At 42.3% G+C, this 10,100-nt stretch overlaps 1 protein-coding gene across 3 annotated transcripts in view; it reads left to right on the top strand.

The window, feature by feature from the left end:
* ENTPD5 (ectonucleoside triphosphate diphosphohydrolase 5) overlaps window positions 1-10,100 on the top strand; it is a 45,709-nt gene that overhangs the window by 5,728 nt on the left and 29,881 nt on the right. For 2 of the 3 annotated variants that reach the window (XM_023511526.1, XM_012803487.2), the window contains exons 1-2: window positions 6,267-6,377; window positions 9,035-9,094. The gene's annotated coding sequence lies outside the window, so the exon portion shown is untranslated. Of the gene's footprint in view, window positions 1-2,495; window positions 2,561-6,266; window positions 6,378-9,034; window positions 9,095-10,100 lie in introns of those variants that run through there. The other variant, XM_012803488.2, reaches the window with a different exon arrangement.

Below are 10,100 nucleotides of genomic sequence, written 5' to 3'. Positions count from 1 at the left end.
TGTGGCGGGTGCCTGTGGTCCCAGCTACTTGGGAGGCGGAGGCAGGAGAATCGCTTGAGCACAGGAGTTGGAGGTTGCTGTGAGCTGTGATGCCACAGCACTCTACCCAGGGGGACAGCTTGAGGCTCTGTCTCAAAAAAAATAAAATCTTATGTTTAGCCAGGTATGGTGGCTTATTCCTGTAATCCTAGCACTTAAGGAGGCTGAGGCTGATGGATTGCTTGAGCTCAGGAGTTCCATACCAGCCTGAGCAAGAGCAAGAGTAAGACCCCATTTCTACCAAAATAGAAAAACTAGCCAGGCATTGTGGCAGGAGCCTGTTGTCCTAGCTACTTGGGAGGCAAGATGATCACTCCAGCCTGAGAGTGTAAGGTTGCTGTGAGCTATGCTGCCACAGCACTCAAAGTGACAGAGTAAGACTGCTCCAAATGAAAATACAAAAACAAAACAAAAAAACCTCCTAAGCTTGGCTAGCTTCTTACCTGAGAAACTTCCATTTAAAGATTGGCAGAGTGCAGTGGCTCACACCTGTAATGCTAGTACCTAGCCAAAGGCAGTGGGTAGCCTGAGCTTAAGAGTTTGAGACTAGCCTGAGCAAAAGTGAGACCCTGTCTCTACTACAAATAGAAAAACTACCTGAGTGGCATTGTGGTAGGCAACTGTAGTCCTACCTACTCAGGAGACTGAGGCAAGAGGATTGCTTCAGCCCAAGAGTTTGAGGTTGCTGTAAGCTGTGATGCCATAGCACTGCTTTACCCAGGGTGACAGAGTAAGACTTTGTTTCAAAAAACAAACAAAAAAAACCAGATCTTATGTTTGAAGGGCTTGGTCCCCTTCCCCTTTATTTTTAGGGAAATTATTTTTGCTGTGGTAAAATATCTAAAACATAAAAATTATCATTTTAAACATTTTTAAATATATAACTCATTAGCATTAGTTATATTCACAGTGTTTATAAACTCTACTCCTATTCCTAAAACATTTTCATTACCCAAAACAGAAACTTAGGGCAGGGTGGGTGGCTCACGCCTATAATCCTAGCACTCTGGGAAGATGGGACTGGTGGATTGCCTGAGCTCACCAGTTCAGGACCAGCCTGAGCCAAAGCAAGACCTCTAGACCTCTAGACCTCATCTCTTAAAAAAACAAACAACAATGGGGAGGCACCTGTGGCTCAAGGAGTAGGGCATTGGCCCCATATACCAGAGGTGGCAGGTTCAAACCCAGCCCTGGCCAAAAAACTGCAAAAAAAAAAAACAAAAACAAAAAAACAAAAAATAGCCAGGTGGGCACCTGTAATCCCAGCTACTCAGGAGGCTAAAGCAAGACAATTACTTGAGCCCAAGAGTTTGAGATTGTTGTGAGCTGTGATACCATGGCACTCTACCAAGGGCAACAAAGTGAGCCTCTGTTTCAAAACAAAACAAAACAGAAACTTTGCACCCGTTAAGCAATAACTATCCATTCTCCCTCCTCCGGCCCCCCTGCCCCTGGTAGCATCCAGCCTTCTTTGGTCTTTGTGACCTCACCTAGTCCACATATTTCATAAAAATGGAATTACAACATGTTTCCTTTTAGGATTTAGCTTTCATTAGCATAGTGTTGTAAAGGTTAGTCCATCCATATTGTAGCATATATTATAATTTCATCCCCTTTTATGTCTAAATTTTCTGTTATGTGGATATACTTTCTATTTAATCCATGCAGCTGTTAATGTATATTTGAGTTATTTCCATCTCCAGCTATTGTGAATAGTACTGCAATGAACATTGGCATACAACTATCTATGTGAGTCCCTGTCTTCTTTTCTTTTTTTTTCAGTTTTGGCCGGGGCCAGGTTTGAACCCACCACCTCCGGCATATGGGGCCAGCGCCCTACTCCTTTGAGCCACAGGTGCTGCCCAATGAGTCCCTATTTTCAATTCTTGTGGGCCCTAGGACTGGGATTGGGTTGGTCCCTTTCAACCACATATTTGTACATGTACTAGTTAGTGGCCACTCATTAATCATACTGTGGAACATATAGCTGGTATTTTAACAGCCAAAAAAGACCTCACAAAATGCATAAGCTAGGTTTTATGCACTTATGAATTAGCTCCTTCGTCACTGTCCTGACCACATTTACACATAGATGTTTACACACCCATAAACCCTAGCCTTTAGAGGGAGGGTGACTCATTTCTATTGCTATTGCTCCTTTATATTTTTATTTTTCCAGATTCTACTAAGGCAAGCTGCTGACTTTATAAATGAGCTGGTTGAGTGGTAAGAGGGCCTGAAGTTGTAGGTCATAGTTTGAATGAGAAGGAAGTGTGAAAGCACCCAAGAGCATTAGACTACAAGTCAGGAGATGAGCTTAGTGATCTGGTTTCCAAAGCCTGAACAACTTAGAAATATATAAATAGAAGGAGATGACTGAATCAAAAATAGTCATACTGACAGCAGAAAAAAGAGAGAACTTTGCTCTTATGACCACCCATGTCTATCTTCTACAGGTTGAAACACTGACACAGTAATTGAGGAAACAAGGGAGAAAACTCAGAAGGAAAAGAAAAAATTGGTAAGTAATCCATATAAAGTAATATTCCACTTTTTTTTTTGACAGTCTTACTGTTGTCCAGCCAGAGAAAGAGCAAGATCCTGTCTCTAAAACAAAAAAAGCTGGGCATTGTGCAGAGCGTCTGTAGTCCCAGCTACTTGGGAGGCTAAGGCAAGAGAATCACTTCAGCCTAAGAATTTGAGGTTGCTGTGAGCTGTGACGCTATAGCACTCTACCAAGGGTGATGGAGTGAGACTCTGTCTCAAAAGAAAAAAAAAAAGAGTTAATATGAATGGAATGTTATGTAGTTCCTAAAACAAAAAGTGTATGAATTGTCTTAATATATACACACAGTATACCAGGAAAAAACTGACCACAAAATAGTATGTAAATATTGGTTACAGTTTATAGTAGCCAAGCTCTAAGATGGCCCCCAATGATCCTCACCTCCTACTATTCAGGCTTTTGTGTAATCCCCTCACACATTTCAGGGTTGGTCTGTGTGACCCCTAGAGAGATAAATTCTAACCATCTCTTGCTGCTTAACCAAGCACACATTTTATTTGAACTATCTGTGTCTAAGGCAGGAATTTCCCATTAGATTTATTTATTTACTTACTTATTTGAGACAGAGTCTCACTATGCCGCCCTCAGTAGAGTGCCATGGTGTGACAGTTCACAGCACCCTCAAACTCGTGGGCTTAAGCAATTCTCTTACCTCAGCCTCCCAAATAGCTGGGACTACAGGCACCCGCCACAACACCTGGCTATTTTTTTCTTTCAGTTGTCATTGTTGTTTAGCAGGCCTGAGCCAGGTTTGAACCCGCCTTCCTCAGTATATGTGGCCGGCACCCTAACTACTAAGCTACGGGCGCAAAGCCTAGATTTTTTTTTTTAAACAGTCTCACTCTGTCACCCTGGATAGAGCACCATGGTGTCATCATATCTCATAGCAACCTTAACCTCTTGGGCTTAAGTGATCCTGTTGCTCAGACTCCTGAGTAGCTGGGAGTACAGGTGCCCACCACAGTGTCTGGCTAATTTTTCTATTTATAGTACAGATGGGGGTCTTACTCTTGCTCTAGCTGGTCTTGAACTCCTGAGCTCAAGCAATCCACCTGCCTTTGCCTCCCAGAGTGCTAAGATTACAGATGTTAGCCACCTTGCCCAGCCTAGTTTTTTAATGTTTCAAAATGATTCATCTTTGCATGCTATACTTGTAAGTAGCAGTAAACAACTGATAATTTCTGGAATGGCCAAATGAATGAATTAATATGAGGTCAGACAATTAAATTCTCGAGTTCATCCTAGAAAAAGTGCTGCTATATACTTCATTGCATGGTTACCTTTGAGGTACTCCCCTTGGGAAGCTACGCACCTGTGCCAGTCCTTCAAAGCAATTTTGGAATGGCCATCAGAACTGTTGTTTGAGGTCTGACAATTAAGTTCACTAACTCATCCTAGAAAAAGTGCTGTGTAACTCATTGCTGAATATCACTATGGTCACCAGATGGCCAAGGGAAGTACCTCAAATGTGGCTGTAGTGATATTCAGCATTGAGTTATGTACCACTTTCTCGGATGAATTCACAAACTTAATTGTCAGACCTTGTATGTGAATAAATAGGCCTAAATGGGTGGCACCTATGGCTCAAGGAATAGGGCACCAGCCCCATATACCGGAGGTGGTGGGTTCAAACACAGCCCCGGCCAAAAACTGCAAAAAAAAGAAAATAACTCGGCTTAAATGGAATAACACCCCTATCCTGGGCTGGTTTGGAGGGGATCAGGGAGTTGGACATACAATATCTAAGTCATAGTAAGATACTGGGAAGTTGAGATTCCCTGTCCCAGTGCTTCTGCCTGCATGTTCCATTCACCAGTTGTATGAAGTCCATTTGGGATGCAATTACTAGTGTGTTCCAGGCCTAATATGTAGTACTTGGTTTTGAGAATGCAAAAGATACTATGCACCTTCACCATAGGCACCCTTCAAATAGCAAGACATTCCAGGGCTTTGGCCCTTTGTATAAATTTATAAATCTCAAGTTATCCCCAAATAAGATGTTGCTCACTGTATTTAAATCTGTCCCAGACTTAACTTCATTAGACTCACCTTGGTTTTGTTGAATTTGGCTAAGTTATACACTGGGTGATTTGGTTATATCCGTTCTTAATTCAGCTTACAGTTTAAAAATTTCATTCTAGTTAACATTTTAAACTTGCTTTATGTTTAATTTTTATTTTTTTATTTAGTTTTTTTGTTTTTTGCATTTTTTGGTCGGGGCTGGGTTTAAACAAACCCACCACCTTCAGTATATGGGGCCAGCGCCCTACTCCTTGAGCCACAGGCACCGCCCTATGTTTAATTTTTAACTTTGTTAAAGCCTGTGGAACTTTCTTGTTGAGTCCAGCTGAATTGGCAGAAGAAGCTTTTACATTTTGTGGTTTTCAGAACTTTTGTTGATCTTTCTACTCCCATTCCATTATTTTCCACTGTTGGGAAATAATATGTCATTTTATCCAAGTCAATCCATATTGATATTTGCTTAGGGAGGGAGTAGAAAGTCATAATTAGCAATCGTATGTCACTATGGAACCACACGAAGAAAACAAGTCCACTCCTTTTGCAGTCTGATTCAGTGCCTTCAGATCTATCCTTCCTCACACCTGCCCTCTTTATTCTGGTACACCTCTATATCCCAGGCACACTATTCTCTTAATAAATGAAGTTCTCAGAATTCTGCTTGTGTCACTTCCTCTACCTCTTTTTTTTTTGCAGTTTTTGGCTGGGGCTGAGTTTGAACCCTCCACCTCTGGCATATGGGGCTGGTGCCCTACTCCTTTGAGCCACAGGCACCGCCCATGTCCCCTACCTCTTATTCAGGTTGCACCTTATACCTCTTATCCCTTAAGAAGCCTCCCACCTCCACCTTCCTCTTCCAAGCCGAAGTACTTGTCCCTGGTATCCATTGCTATAGTACTTTCTGCACATTTCTGTCAGAAGACTTATCACGATATTGTAGCTATGTGGTTTACTTGTCTTTATTTTCCAGTAAGCTGAAATCTCCCCATAGCTAGGACTATATCTGATTCCTCTCTGTATATCTAGAACCTTAGCACAGTGTCTAGAAATATTATATGTTCAATAAGTGCTTATTAATTGTACGATTCAATGCCCAGCTTTATAAATTCCAACTCAGGTAAGGAAGCTATTGAGAAACACTATTAACTTTTCTTTCTTTTTCCTTTTTTTTTTTTTTTTTGAGACAGTGGCACCCTTGATAGAGTGCTAGGATATCACAGCTCACAGCAACCTCAGACTCTTGGGCTTAAGCAATTCTCTTGCCTCAGCCTCCCAGGTAACTGGGACTACAGGCACCCACCACAACGCCTGGCTAATTTTTTGTTATTATCGTTGTTTAGCAGGCCTGGGCGGGGTTCAAACCCACCAGCCCTGGTGCATGTGGCCGGTGCCTTAACCACTGAGCTATGGGCACCAAGCCTATTAACTTTTCTATTTTGCTAACATAAAGACACAGAATTCAGTTCCTGAGCAACTTCAACCCTATAAGCAATAATCCTTCTAGGTGTCACTTAACTATAATAAAAGTAGATAAACCAGATAATCATGTACCCAGAGAAAAGGTGACTAAGGGAGGAGCAAAGGATAAAGAACGGAATGAGTTAGCAAAATGCCACAGTTAATTGCAAACTGGCACAAAGGTAAATGTGGCTTGTGAAGCTAGTTGGTTCAGAAGAGTTGAAATAGGATCAAAGAGCAAAGCACACCTCGCAGTGAAAGCACGGATTCAGCAGGAATAGGCAGACACAAGCAGGTGAGCACCCAGATGAGGCTCGAGTCCTCTGGAATTGGGGTCTTTCAGGCTCTGTGTGACAGGGAAGAAGAGAAGGCAGAGTATGATGCTCTGGAAAGGCTAAGTGGGGAGGATTAGTGTTTGCTTCAGGTATAAAGAGACACAGAAAAGACCTTAGGAGGAGATGGGCATGTTAACAAACAGTAGGTGTTATAAAAGTCTCAAAGAAAAGAATTAAAGAGGGGGCTTTGTTGGGGTGAGTAAGTGATAGTAAGCAATAGTTACTAAGAAGGCCAGTCTTGAAAAGGGTGGATTTAATCCCAGCTACTTGGGAGGCTGAGGCAAGAGAATCGCCTAAGCCCAGGATTTGGAGGTTGCTGTGAACTGTGACACCACGGCACTCTATGGAGGGTGACTCTAAAAAAGTCTCACTAAAAGTAGAAAGGGGGGATGGATTTAAATACTCCCAGTAAAGTTGACTATTTGCATTATTTTGAGTAGCATATAAAATGGCACATGTGGCACATTTGGGCAAATGTCACCTTTATATAATTGACAAGTTTGGAGAAACAGTCCTTCCGTAAAGCTTAGAATCATGATTTTTTTCAATGGGTAGTTAATTAATCTCATTTTGGAAAGAAATCATCTTTTTAATTTTTTTTTCATTTTGAGATAGAGCCTCACTTTGTCACGCTGGGTAGAGTACCAGGCCATTATAGCTCACAGCAACCTTAAATTCTTGGGCTGAAGCAATCCTCTTGCCTCAGCCTCTCAAGTATCTGGGAGTATAGGCGCCTGCCACAACACTCAACTATTTTTAGAGACTGGGTCTCACTTTTGCTTAGACTGGTCTCAACCTCCTGAGCTCAGGCAGTCCACCCACCTCGGCCTCCTAGAGTGCTAGGAATACAATTGTGAGCCACCGTGCCGGCCTAAGACATCAATTATTCTTGTTAAATGGGTAAGACCTAGTGCCTGAGTATTTGCATCACTGTTTATTCTTTTGGAGTATTTATTCAATATCCATTATGTGCTAGCACTGTTCCAGCGTCGTTACAGCACCAGGAACATATTAAAAATAAAACAGATCTCGCTCGGCACCTGTGGCTCAAGCAGCTAAGGCACCAGCCACATATACCTGAGCTGGCGGGTTCGAATCCAGCCCGGGCCCGCCAAACACCAGTGATGGCTGCAACCAAAAAATAGCCAGGTGTTGTGGCAGGCGCCTGTAGTCCCAGCTATTTGGGAGGTGGAGGCAGGAGATTCACTTGAGCCCAGGAGTTGGAGATTACTGTGAGCCGTGATGCCACAGCACTCTACCCAGGGCGACAGCTTGAGGCTCTGTCTCAAAAAAAAAAAAAACAGATCAAAATTTTTGCATAGGCTGAGTATGACAGCTCACATCTGTAAACCTAGCACTCTAGGGGGGCCGAGGTAGGTAGATTCCTTGAGCTCAAGAGTTTGAGACCAGCCTGAGCAAAAGCGAGACCCTGTCTCTACTAAAAATAGAAAAAACTGAGGCAAGAGGATCACTTGAGCCTGAGTTGGAGGTTGTTGTGAGCTATGACACCATGGCACTCTAGCGAGGGTGACAGCTTGACACTTTGTCTCAAAAAAAAAAAAAGAAAGAAAAAATTTCTGCCTGCATATACATGTAACTCACATGGGGGTGGAGTGGGAAGAGATGAGGAATATGAAAATAAAGTAGTAAGTCATACGGTGTATTAGAAGGTAGAAAGAGCTATGGAGAAAAACGGGGAAGGAAGGTAGAAAAATGAACGTATGGCTAGCTGGGTTGTAATTTTAAATAGGGTGGACAAGGAAAGTTTCACTGAGAAGGTAACATTTGAGTAGATTTTTTTTTATTATTTATTTTTTGAGACAGAGCCTCAAGCTTTCCCCCTGGGTAGAGTGCTATGGCATCACAGCTCACAGCAACCTCCAACTCCTAGGCTCAAGCGAGTCTCCTGCCTCAGCCTCCTGAGTAGCTGGGACCACAGGTGCCTGCCACAACGCCTGTCCATTTTTTGGTTGCAGCTATCATTGTTGTTTGGTGAGCCCGGGCTGGATTCGAACCCACCACCTTAGGTGTATGTGGCTGGCGCCTTAGCCACTTGAGCCACAGGCGCCGAGCCACATTTGAGTAGATTTTAACAAAGTGAACAAGCAAGCAGTGCAGACTGGGATCATATAAAATAGGATGCTTTTCTATAAACTCTAAGTTGTAAGCCTTTCTAATACTATATAAAAAATAATGATCTCTTAAAAGTGAGGTTGGAAGCAGTGTTAGAAGGCAGTTGCTGAGAGGAAAGGGGCATTTTACATGTTCACACTTTGCTTTTAAAATCCGTCTGGTTTTCACTGAGCACCTGGTATGACTCTGCAGTTTTTACTCCATGAAAACAGATACCTAGGATGCATTTTTTTCCCTTGAGATCTCTTTTGGAAGAAAAACAAATCTTTTTTTAATGGAAATAGAAATTGGAGAGGTTTTTCAGAAATCACAATAATGATCAAAATATTAGTGACCCCTGCAGTCATAGAGATGAAGGAAACCTGGTGCCTAGAACTCCTTTAATTCATTGCCTGAGGGAAAAGAAGGACTACGAGTTGGACAAAACAAGGACCCATCAACACTCAGAGAATCTGAAAAGTTGTTTCTGTCTTCATTTGCTTAGATTGATCTATGGGACCAGCCTGTTTGCTGTAAGACTGAGCCAAAGGGAATGACTTAAGATGTGAGTATAAATCTGGCCAGGCAGCTGCCCTGTTTCAATTGTTGATTTCCTGACATGAAGTTTTATTTGTTTGGGAGCAATTTTGTTTGTTCCTTTTCTAGCCAGTAGCTCTCATTTTTAACTGCAAGATAGAAACTCAGCCTTGAATAGCGTTCAAATGGGTGAATCTAATTCCATTTTTATAGTACTTCAGACAAACTCTTGTTATTTTAAATATTTTAAAATTCCAAGTGCAATGAACTTTAATTTGCTTTATTTTATGTAATGTGTCACCTGCAGGGAGGGAGGCATTTTGATACATGCCCTACATACTCACCAAATTTAAGGTGACTGAGAATCCTTAATCTATACTCCAAATATGCGAAGTATTCCAGATGAAGAGCCTGGAAAATGGGAAGTTTGGAATCAGACCTTGTTGCTTAGCCTATAACTGTAACTTGCACAGAGATCAGAGATGAAAGCAAAGTATATGTGGGGCAACTAAGAAAGTCTTAACAGGCTGGTAGCTCATGCCTGTAATCCCAGCACTCTGGGAAGCTGAGGTGAGTGGATTGCCTAGGCTCAAATATTGGAGACCAGCCTGAGCCAGAGCAAGACCTCATCTCTAAAAATAGCTGGGCGTTGTGGCTGGTGTCTGTAGTCCCAGCTACTTGGGAGGCTGAGGCAAGAGGATTGCTTGAGCCCAAGAGTTTGAGCTTGCTGTGAGCTATGACGCCATGGTTTAGTTCTTGCAGATGAGAGCATAAGACATAATCTGAGCTTAATTTTTTTTTTTGTTTGCTTGTCATTTAGTGTTCCTCTAGGAAAAGAGTGTCAAAAAGCCATATAGAAGGGATTCCATTATTCCATTAAATACTACCAACTGTTTTTGTTTGTTTGTTTGTTTGTTTAGAGACAGAGTCTCACTTTGTTGCCCTTGGTGGAGTACTGTGGCATCACAGCTCACAGCAACCTCCAGCTTTTGGGCTTAGGTGATTTTCTTGCCTCAGCCTCCCATGTAGCTGGG

This window comes from Otolemur garnettii, unplaced genomic scaffold, assembly GCF_000181295.1.
Source record: "Otolemur garnettii isolate 467f Iridium unplaced genomic scaffold, OtoGar3 scaffold00020, whole genome shotgun sequence".
Lineage (NCBI taxonomy): Eukaryota > Metazoa > Chordata > Mammalia > Primates > Galagidae > Otolemur > Otolemur garnettii.
Note: the sequence above shows the minus strand (reverse complement) of the source record. Positions and strands in the feature narration are given on the sequence as shown.